This window comes from Amblyomma americanum, chromosome 1 (genome assembly GCF_052857255.1).
Source record: "Amblyomma americanum isolate KBUSLIRL-KWMA chromosome 1, ASM5285725v1, whole genome shotgun sequence".
Classification (NCBI taxonomy): domain Eukaryota; kingdom Metazoa; phylum Arthropoda; class Arachnida; order Ixodida; family Ixodidae; genus Amblyomma; species Amblyomma americanum.
The window spans coordinates 475,771,473-475,782,896 of record NC_135497.1 but is presented as its reverse complement, the minus strand read 5'-3'; the positions used below and the strand labels follow the sequence as shown (position 1 = coordinate 475,782,896).

General features: G+C 41.6%; 1 pseudogene; it reads right to left on the bottom strand.

The window, feature by feature from the left end:
- Nucleotides 1-5,145: 5,145 nt before the first annotated feature.
- On the bottom strand, nt 5,146-10,690 carry LOC144126497 (uncharacterized; annotated as a pseudogene).
- Between the last annotated feature and the right edge of the window lie 734 nt (nt 10,691-11,424).

The following is an 11,424-nucleotide window of genomic DNA, read 5'->3' as shown; positions in this document are numbered from 1 at the left end:
TAGATGGAGCCAGTCACGTACAAAACAGAAATTCAGATTGAATTCTGATCACGGGATCAGTGACAAACTGTGATAAAATTAATGTTTTTACTGCTACTACCTTAATACCTTTCCAGTAAAGCATTTCAGCACCATGGACATCACCATGCGAAAATAATGGTCTAATTAGCATGCACGGGTATTTTGGCTAAAAAACCAGTAGCTTTCTTGCATTGATGACTCATGTCTTCAAAGAAAGTAAGCTTAAGTGTATGTTTCATTTAATGAGTGTGTAAATTGTAGCTGCCACTTATGAAAAAGGCATTGATTTCCTTTCTTGTCAATTCAATTCACAACACTGAATGAGGTTGCTGGATGTTTCAAAACATTGGCTCATTGCTTAGAAGCCTGTAGTATTTTATTTATTTATTTATTCGAATACCCTGAGGGCCCGCTGGGGGCATTACATAGGAGGGGGGGACATAAATCATAGCACAATTTTCAAAGAAAAAAAAACACTTCAGGTGGTCAACACGGAAAAATGGGAAACAACATAACGTAAACACTGTTACAAAAAATGCACAAATAACAAAGAAAGAGAACATATTGGTTTGCGATTAAGTGATATAAAAAAGCAAACCTTGCTTCTGAACGCGCTGTGATTCCAGATAAGTTGGCAATTTGGACTGAAATAAGGTCTTTTTTTATTGACAAGGTTAAAGGCGAATTGTACTTTGCCCTCTGAGCGAAAATGGGGTTAACTTTGTAGACATGATCAGTGCGACTTGAAATATGAGGTGGTGGCAAAATATGCGAGTGTGCAAATGATGTACTGCTGTGATAGAGTGTGAAAAAAGGAAAACCTGGCAAATTTTCTGCGCATTGCGAGTGGCGGCATGTTGAGCTCTTCCTTCAAAGATGAAATGCTTTGAAATCTCGAGTATGATGACAAGATGAATCATGCGGCTTTATTCTGAACAGCTTCAAGTATATTGGTGAGGGTGATTTAGAAGGGATGCCAAATGAATGACGCATATTCCAGTGAACGGCACACAAGAGAATTGGATGCTTGAAGCCTGGGGTCCCTGTTGGCTAGACATAAGCGCCGCTTCAGAAAGCCAAGTTTTTTTGTGCCTTAGATGTAATATATTCAATTTCTCTATTTATTTGCATCTGCCATTTGCCGCAACACTCTTGTTAGCTTATTCAGGGCAGATTGCAAAGTTATGATGTCGTTAGGACCAGCTATATCTCTGTAAATTACACAGTCATCGGCAAAAAAGGCAAACTGTCGAATTAATATTTAGTGCTATATCATTAATATATATTAAAAATAGAAGCGAACCGCTTACTGAGCCCTGATGGATGCCCGATTTGACAAGGGTTAGGCTGGAATTATTATCATTTAATTTAACCACTTCCGAACAATTCGTTAGAAATTGTTCAAGGCATTGAGAATCAAGCTATTCAAAGGAGATGCGAGTTGCTGATTGAAAAGTCAGGAGATTATGAACACATGTTTACTGTAATGGGTTGAAAAATACAGTAGAATGCTGGATTTGATTTCATTTTGCCATTTGGGAGCAGCCAAATGGACAAAATCTTCAACGGTTTCAATGTAAACAAGATACTGAAAGGACCATGTCACACTCGATATTGCTAAATCCGATTGAATCACCTGGATTAGCCTAGACTGCATGCGTTCAGTGTTCACTGCACTCTGAAATAAAGGTGGCTGCTCTATGCATGCATCGGTAATGTATATGCCTTTGCCTTGGACGTCATATGCATACCTATGAACCACTGCAAATAATGTACAAATGGAAGTTCAGCCCTTGTGCTCATCGGCTCTTCTATCCTTTATTCTACATTTTTGTGCTGCAGCCACCAACACTATACTTGTCCTGTCTGGTACCATGATTGTTGGGTTTTCTAACATCTTGAAAGTGGAAAGTCAACAGAAGACTGAAGCAGTCCATAGCATTCGTATAAACAAAGTGCAATTTTTTCTTCATAGCTTGTTCGACGTAACACAAACCAAGGACACAGAAAACATGAAAGCTCATGATACATGTAAGACTAGTAACAAGAAAGGTTGCGTTCACAGTAACTTATTTTCTAAGAAAGTCACGAAAAGTGCACACTGCAGTGCATTGAGTACTGCTTTCAATTTTTAATAATAATGCATTAAGTAGCTTCTGCTCATGTCTGTAAATGAGACAGAATGCAAAGTAAGCATGGTTCACAAAATACTCTAAAAACTCAGAAATGACATATTTTTTGCAGGTGACAAAGAATAAATAGCATACATATTCAGCAAAAAGAGCATTTGAGCTCGCTCAATGAGGCTTGACAACTGCCGCAGTGAACACACAAATTTTGACTGGGCTATCAAGAAAACTGAACAAAAGGCAGTTCCCTGGAAATGAACTAAACACAGTAATAAGGACAACCCTGTTACTGTGGGTGCATTAGTTCATTACCTATTGACTAAGTTGATAATGGCCTTTGCCATTAAGTTCATGCAAGATGTGCAAATGCCATTGCCCACAAAGCATAAAAAAAGAAATGAAGGAAAACTCAGCAAAATTATGGCAAAGCTGAAACTTCTAGATCACAAAGCAAATGAAGTACAAATGAGCAACTGGAATAAAAAAAAAACTCCATAGAAGTGCAGAAAACTATCGGGCAACACACGCAGACACTGCAACCACAAAGGGAAACAACATGAAAATGTTCGCCTCTGCGACAGTGTGCCAAGTCCTTTGCAGTGATGTCTACTAGGCTAACAAGAGATGTAAAAGCTTGGAGAAGTGACAGGAAATCCTGATTGCAGACTTTGTTTTGCAGCAAAGTAAACCAAGCTACAACCATGCTCTTATTATGTGTCAAAAAAATGCAAGTTAGGAGCCTCCATAATGCTTGCTCTGGTGTAAAATCATAAAGTCAGATCAATTTTACTCACACGGCTACAAAAAAGATACATGCGCATGTACACACCACACATTCAAATACAGTCGTACCCCATTAATATGACCCCTGTTAATATGGACGACTCGAATTACGGCCAGTTTTTCTAGGTTCCAAATTTCTTTAATGTAATGATACTTCGTGAGTATGGAAACTTGCTGTACGGACCGTGCACAGAATGAAAATGCACACTGCCCATTGGGACCACTGTATTTCTGTGTGTTAATAAACACGACTGCCCCAAGAAAACTTTTTCTTTCCGGTATTTTGAAATCAGGAGTGACGCCTGAGTGATGATCCTTTTTTGTGTTTTCATGTTTACAGGGTGTTCAGTGGGTATACCTTACTGTTTCCCTTAGTGCATAAATTGATGTGAATAAAGCTCTATCTGGGACTCTCGCTGCTTAGAGGTTTTTAGCAGTTCTTGGGATGTGAACAGTCATAACAGGAGATAAGTCATTGCACCATGAAATGCCATCCTGCTTCTGATGCAGCGCTAGGCACATCAAACTGCACCGCATTAGTTAAACATAATGGCGAGCAGAATAATGTACATGGAGCTCACAAGATTTCATCTCCTTTCCACTTCACTGGCCACGACTACCCACAGAAGCAAATGTTGTATAAAACGTGTTTTTGTGAACTTCTTTCAAGATTCATTATTACGGATGACCCACTTTATCAATAATTTCGCCCCAGAACAAAGTGCCCATACCAACAAGGCAGGACTGTACATCATTTGTTGACTTGGTTGTGTCGCAGCACACAGAACCATGATGAACACAGTCATTAACAGTAAAGTAAAACCAACATTTCTCTGACATTGTACACGCTTATTTACTGGCCAACTGTTGCCACTTCGAACTTAAGATGTGCCCCACAGCCATTGACAGAGCAGATGTTGCCCTGTACCCTCACAGCTAAAAATAGTGGATAGGCCGTTCAAGCACATGAAGCTGACAAGGACATTAAAGTACAAAACAGCGACAAGGAGATCACGGGACTTTCTCACACACTGCAATGGCTTCCTCCATCACTTGGAGACAACATTGTGATAAAGCCAGCTTTGTGAATTCATATGCAATTCGTATGAGTTTACACGCAATAAGGCCACAGGGACTTGGCAAAATAAGCAAAATTAATTCAATCATATCTCCATAGAATACTTAAATGAACTTTGATTTCAGCATACTTTGTGGATTATGCGACATAGCATACAGTAGACATTTATTCATGCTGTGCAGCTCTTGGCTGTTCATAAAACATAGGAGAAAACACTTGGCAGTTCATCGGCTGCCATGTTTATTGCTACTGGTGACAACCACCTTACATGGTATTTTAGCTGCATTTGGCAAGTCACACTGTTGTAACCAGCTGCCAAAGCCATTTAGCTTGACATGTGGGTAAGCAGAGGTGAGCACCCAGCCTTATTGCTGGGCTGTGCAGCATTATACCAATGTGTAATGATGCAATTGGCACCCCTAGCCGCACTGAATGGAAAACAAAAATACGAATAATACAAAATATAAACCACATTCAGTAGGACCTAGGACTCCATGCAGTTTCTAAAAGGAAACGAATGTCGCTAAGGTCCCTTTCATTATAAATACTGTGAAACAAAACAACAGTGCACAACAAATGAAGAAAATGTGCATCTACTGTAGCAATGTGCTTTCAAATTCCAGTTATAACATACTGCTCTGCATTTTCATAAGCATGCACAGTTTATATTCAACTTCACTTTGATGAGTGCAACTTAGATGGAGCTACACTGATTTGTCTTCGGTTTGTTGTACTTTCCTTCCTGTATGTGCAGTGGATATGCGATGCAAGAACAGTGAATCACATATACACTGCATGTACAGGAAGGGAAGTACAACAAATGGAAGACAAATCATCGCAGCTCCAGCAATGTAGCATTCATCATAGTGAAACTGATTATAAACTGCACATGCTTAGGTACATTATGATGCAAGAACAGTGAGCGAACTTTGTGTACGATGGGCTTAGCTGCCTACGCGCTATAAAACTCAACACACAAAAAGCAAGAACGGTGAAGTCGCGAGCACAGGCCATATCGACAGACACCCAACACTGTTTTTATTTTTTGCCCTTTGAAGGGCAAATAGAGAATGGCAAAGAGGTCTAGTGCTGACTGTCCCAAGTTTGCATGTTAATGCTCCTTCAGAGTTTGCTTCAATCCCTTTTAATTTTGTTTGGAAGGTCGTAAATGTATGTTTTTTCTTCACTTATGAAATTCACAAAGAGACAGGTGTCATCCACCTCTTTTGGTAGCACCACATCAAAAACTCTGTCATGTGACAGGAAGCACTCCATAATATGTGGAGGAACTGCCAGGTTGTCAGAAACAATCACAGGCCTGCAGAGAAGAATGCAGCTGTTCACTTCCTTCAAGAACAGTATTTTCTCAATTTGCTTGTACTCCCCCCTGTCCGTCTGCACAAAAGTTGTGTCTGATTTTGATGGTCTTTGATATCCAGTGCTGTGATATATCTGCTTGCCCTTTATGAACCGCTCATACTCCACGCCACGTGTTACAGAAACTCCACATCAAAGCTGAATTTTGTCCTGCTCAGTGATGCTGAAGGCTATGTCTTTACCTCTTCCTAACAGGGAAAGGTCATGCACATGCAAGGAATTTTTTACGGGTGTGTAGCCTATCAAGCCCTTGCAGACCTACTTTTCTTCTTCTGTAAGAAGGTCCCCTTGAATAAGCCAGTGGAGCTTCTGCAGCATGATCACTCTTTCAGTAGTCTGGTGCGGCAAACCATTTGTTGCTGACACGAGCCGCACAATGCAGCCATTGCCATCCTCAAATACGAAGGCTGAATGAGCCCAAAGTGGTCCAAGTGAACGGGCGCAGTTTCCAAGGTGTTGCAAGATGTGAACGTTGAACGTCATGAATGCCGTCCCATACAGTGTCTGGCAGCGGAAAACAAAGGTGTTCAGAAGAGTCTCTGAAATGAAAAACAATAAATGATTTCAACTGACTCTAAGAACTAATTTTAAATAATTCCATAGAATAAATTTAAAACTGTTAAACAGGGATCGTATTTTTCCTAATATCCATACTGACCAAGTGTTAGACAATGCCAATATTCTTACAAATCATGTCCCATGTGATAACGCACGCACGAACTTATGAACCCATGATAGAGGCAGAACTGCACATCACATATACAATCTGCCACACTGCAATGCAGAGATTAAATTTTGTTACAACATGCAAATCTTGTTAAGTCTCAGGGGTTGGAGTTCATGGTTTCAAATTGCAAAATAAAAGAACACTAAACAGAGGCTCAATTTATTTTTTGAAATTTGATTCAATCAAAAAATATAAAGCATTCTTCAGATGTATGCTTTGGCTTGCTGGCTGTTTATTACGAGTTAAAATCAATCACAACACAGAACTACCAAAGTGCGGAGACCAGGAGCGCAGTACGAGAGCGGGATAGTTTCATTAAGTAGAGAAGTTGTGTTTTTTGAGGAATTGATTGTCTACTTCACTCAAACACCGAGTGCAGACTGAGGGACTCCGTTAACTTGTCAAGTTCATCTTGTAGCATAGCACTGTGGCCACAGGCTGTCATCTCATTATCGCAGCTGTTACTTGGCTAAGGAGTTTTTGCGTGCTGCGTAAGAATGCTGGCATTTGGAACTTTAACAAGCCACTTCATTTTTAAACTGAAAACAATGGACAGTATAATGAAGTACTGTCATGTTCTGGCTTCTGCAAAGGTTCAGGGGAACTTCTATTGCTGTCAATGTCATGCGGACTTTGCAGTTGAAGACTGTATGGCTTCTGAATTTCAGCTGCAATCACATATGTCTTCCCAATCCAAAACTTAGTTCTTATGGAGTGTTTTTTGCGTTCACAATGCATTCCGTGACTGAAGAAGTGAGAAGTGTGCAGGTCACAAGCAATACATATCCTATGATTTATCCACCACCAGATAAAGCTATTCCAGTGTGAAGACGACTCAACAGAAAGGCTTGGTTCTAATTGCCTAAGTGAGGCTAGTGTATGTGTGTGTTACTTCTTTGATGTTTTAACTTATTAAGGCGAAAGCCTTCAATGGCTCATACTCGCTGCCACGACCCTGTCTGTCCATCCGTTACGCTCTTCAGCAACTCAGTAAGAACAAAAATCTTTGTGCACGATGGGATGTGAACCACCATCCTTTCATTCCGCAGCCGAGCGTGCTAATGACTACGCTACTTCCTGCCAACGCATATGTAGTTCTCCTTGTCTAGGACACTGGAGAGTGCGGAAAGGCGTTGAATCAGACGGATGGCTCCCAAACGCCCTCCAGTGTCTCCAGCATATAAGTGTCACAAACAATTGTGCACTTAATCAACATCTTAACTACACATCAGTGACACAAGCAGCAAAACCTTGCTAAAGGCCTTCGCCTCACAGCACTTTAGGTCAACAAACTGTCCCTTGAATTTTTTTTCATTTATTTGTTTTGGTGTAACCAAGTTCTAGAAATAAACTTCGATTTATGTCTCTGTCTTATATCTTGATCACTTAACATTCACGCTGTTACTATATATTTAAGGCAGTAAAATTTCAAATTGCACCAATTACTGCAAACACAACCATTTCTGCATTATTTAGTTGCACTTGCATAAATGGCTTTTGGTAACTAACAAGACAAGACAAATTATTTGTGACTTTTGAGTGTGCACGAGGTTACCACAAGAATAATAAAAAAGTGCTAATTTTTCCACCAGAAATAATATTTGCCAAACAAAATGAAAGCTATGTTCTGAAATAAACAAGGAAAAAGTCTGCCAAATTCCGGAAAAATTATGAACCAAGCAATTCCAGCCTTGGCTACAACACTATAACAGCTGCCATGCAGAATTAACTAGTACTCTTGGGGAATGCAGAAAATTACCTGCTCTATCGATTTCAGATGGAGACAGCTCTTCACGAAGAAGAATGTGGATGGCCTCTCACAGCTTTGACAGATGCTTTCAGTACTCCGGTCGAAGGATGCCTTCAAGGCATGGAAGGGTATAAAACAAAAGCCACTGCCTCCATTCAGAGGCTTTCCAATAGCCTCGTTCGCTGAGTGGTCGTGGTAGTCTTGTGATGCAATGTGGAGGCTTTATTGCAAAAAGCCTTGTGTCTATGAGAGCCACAGTTGAAGGTGCACCCGTGTAAAAAATTCACAATGGTGATTAACCATCTTTAATCAACTCAAACTAATGATTGAGACATACAATATCCATTAAGCGAGATGAAAACAAATACATTTCAAGCAAAAAGCGCAGTTCTGTCAGCTTGAAATCTAAGCCAATTTATGATCAAAAATCACAACTTTATTTTAAGCAATTACTGGGGAAACTGGCGCATAAAAATAAACCTTATCAATAACTACCGCAGCAATAATTGTGAACTGTCAGTTATATTATAGTCACCGAATTATGTACTCAAAGGCATTTTGTTGGTCAAAAATCAGTGTAATGATATATTTGAACTTATATACTCTCATAGAAATAGCATCTAAATAACCTATGTTAAGTGATAATGATACATTACCTATATAGAAGCGCTCATCGCAGTTTGAAGATGACAGGATAGTTTCAGTCAGTTGCTTTGTGACCCCTTGGAGAACACAGTGCATGTACTCGACGCTATGGCCATTAACGAGATCGAGGCCTAAACAAAAAAGCATGACATGCTATGCATTAGTAAAGACATTTTTTAACGCACCAATGTTGTGTTGCCCCACAATAAAAGCTGGGACCATAAACAGCCAGGAATATGCAGTCGTTTTGTGACAGAACTCAAAACGCCACCTCTGCTGTGCTATAGCTAGCTGATAATAACGTTCTCAATTAAAGGCAAATGAAAGGATTGTAATGCATGTAGATCAAAACGTCGTAATATGACTTCTGCCTTAAAAGAATGTTTTCAAAGCTGCTGCCTGTCATGATAATATAGGGGTAATGATATAGGAGTGCGAGACCCATAGAGTGCGAATTAGCGAGCATCCCCCGTAGATAAATGTTAAACCTGGGCTGAGCCGGCATTCTGAATTATATGCATTTCCGCCCGAATTAACAGGGATCGAATAAATTAGTTTTACTGTACCCAATTAACACTGTTCTACAAAGTGTTGGACCAAAACAAGCTTTCATACCTTTCAGGCTGAGTAATGCAGATGGTCCTTTTACACCGTTGACATTGTCCTTGAAGCGAACTGCCAGCTTCATATCTGAGGCAAGTATTTCTGATGTTCTTGTTTCGACTGGTTCGTCGGTCACGTACCGCATGCTCCCTAGAAGTGAGTGAGAGATTGTGCGATAAACCAAAATTTGCTCCCTGCCCCCTCCCTCTTCCTCTTTATCTCATCTCTCTGCATATGCACTATTTCATTAGTAACATATGATTTTTTTTTTGGCAGGGACTAAAATATTTTGATTACCTTCACCGTACAGATGCCCTTGCCGGTGCATCTACGGAGCAGCAAAGCACGTAAGGCTTGGATGCGTGCTTCGACTTGTATGTCCAGTTCACAGGTCTTACACTGTTGACTTCGCAAGCAAACTTGCCAAGGAAAAGTTGCATGTTTAGATGCGACTTTCCAAACCAAATTCCAGCAAGAATCGGATGCTTTAAGCGCAAGTCTGGAGGAAGCTCATTAACTATAAACTGAAGCGGCCACACAGAAGTTTTAGATGATTTAAAGACTTGGCTCCCGTCAGTGTTTATGGTTAATGTCAAGTCATCTCTTCCCAGGTTTCTTGACTTTTGCAGTCTGCCATAACAACCAGCATTTGTGATGTCACTAATGATGGCTCGTGCGATGTTGTTTGATAATGCAGGCTGTCGAAGTTTTGTCAAATTTGCTTCAAGTTCAGATTTTTTCTGCTCGATTAAAAAGCTGAGTTGCTTGTGCATATTCATTATAACAAAAAATGAACCTCGCTCTCTCAAAGACTTCAGGCTGTCTGTGCACTTACATACCGGGCATTTTGCTGCGTTGTCATTTGGCTCCATTACTATGCTGCAGGTGTCACAGACATAGTGGTACTGTAGTACTTGCTCTGTTTCTTTTGCCCACGGTTTTCGAAACAGGTACTCACTCTGTGGCAAGATATTACAGCCGAAAAGGAAGTTAATGAGTTTAGTGAGGTCGCCTAGGGCTGTCCATGTAAGGCCATGAGCAATGGCATATGCCATGACGGCTGCAAGTGCGCCAGCTTTCGTGACTTGTGAGTGAGGCAGTTTTTCATCAAATAAAGGAAGAGCATGACTGTCGTTGTTCTCGGAGTGTACATCTTCCGCGCCGTCGTCGCTGCTATAGCTGCCGTACGACGAAGCATCATCTCTCAAGAAATCTGCACAGCTGGATGCAGGATCGCAGTCTTCCCAGCTGTCTTCGCCATCCCCTGCAACAGATGGCTGTTGGCCGCCACTGTCCTCGAGATCTGTATCCAAATCCACGTCAGTTTTTTCATTTACACTGTCGCAGTAATTCGAGCCGTCTTCTTCTGGAAATGGAAGCTGCGTTGCACTCTCTTCGGTTTCTGGACGGTCAGCATTTACAGAGTGACTTGCTTCTGTGGTTGACGCAGTCGAACTCGCAGCGGCATAAGCGGCATGTGCCTCCCGTCGCCTGTTAAAGCTTGTTGCTGGTACCTCGAAGTAGTTGTCGCGCTCCAAATACTGCTTGCGATGCTTTGCGGGGTGACTTTCCGACATTGTCTAACCACAGCACGCAGTGCACACGAAGATCAGACGATGCAGCGCGACCAACCTCACGCACGGAAAAAGGCGGGTAAGCTGCAAAACAGCTTAGGCTCAGTGTAGAGATGCTGAAGCGGAGAGAATCCGAAACCGGCCAATAGGTCGGCTTCGGAATCTCTCCGCATCATTATATAGGTCGAGTTTGGATTCCATGGGTTGGTTTCGAATTTATTTCGCTTCTAAACAGAACAAGAGAAAGTTAAAATGTAGGGCGTGGCTTTGTGAACGGAACAGATGGCTGCACATATATATTATATATGGTTTTGCGCACTGGCGCACAGCTGCGCCGCGTCGCTGCGGTGCGCCGCCGCAAAGTCCTGCTCCGGGTGCATGTTTCCTTTTCGCGTGGCATTCAGACTGCCGTTTGGAATCCGCGTGCATCGGAGATTAGACCGGTAGTCGCTGGATGCGATAGCCGCGCGTAACTACGTCGTAAAAGAAGGCCACTTCGACTGGGCAGCTGCGCTCGTCAGCGCTGCTCGAGCCGGGCGAGAAAACAGGCGCCGCGGCGAATGTTGGTCGCGAATTTGGTTGCCCTGAATTCGAGGAGGAATTCAGGGAGGGGGGGAGTTAACTCGGTAGATGTAGGTGGAAAACTAATTAAATTAGTATGGACACCTGATTTCGGTGGCACGTTTTCTTCTCCATAATGCTGCGGAAGACACTACTACGCATGAATCACTATGTCA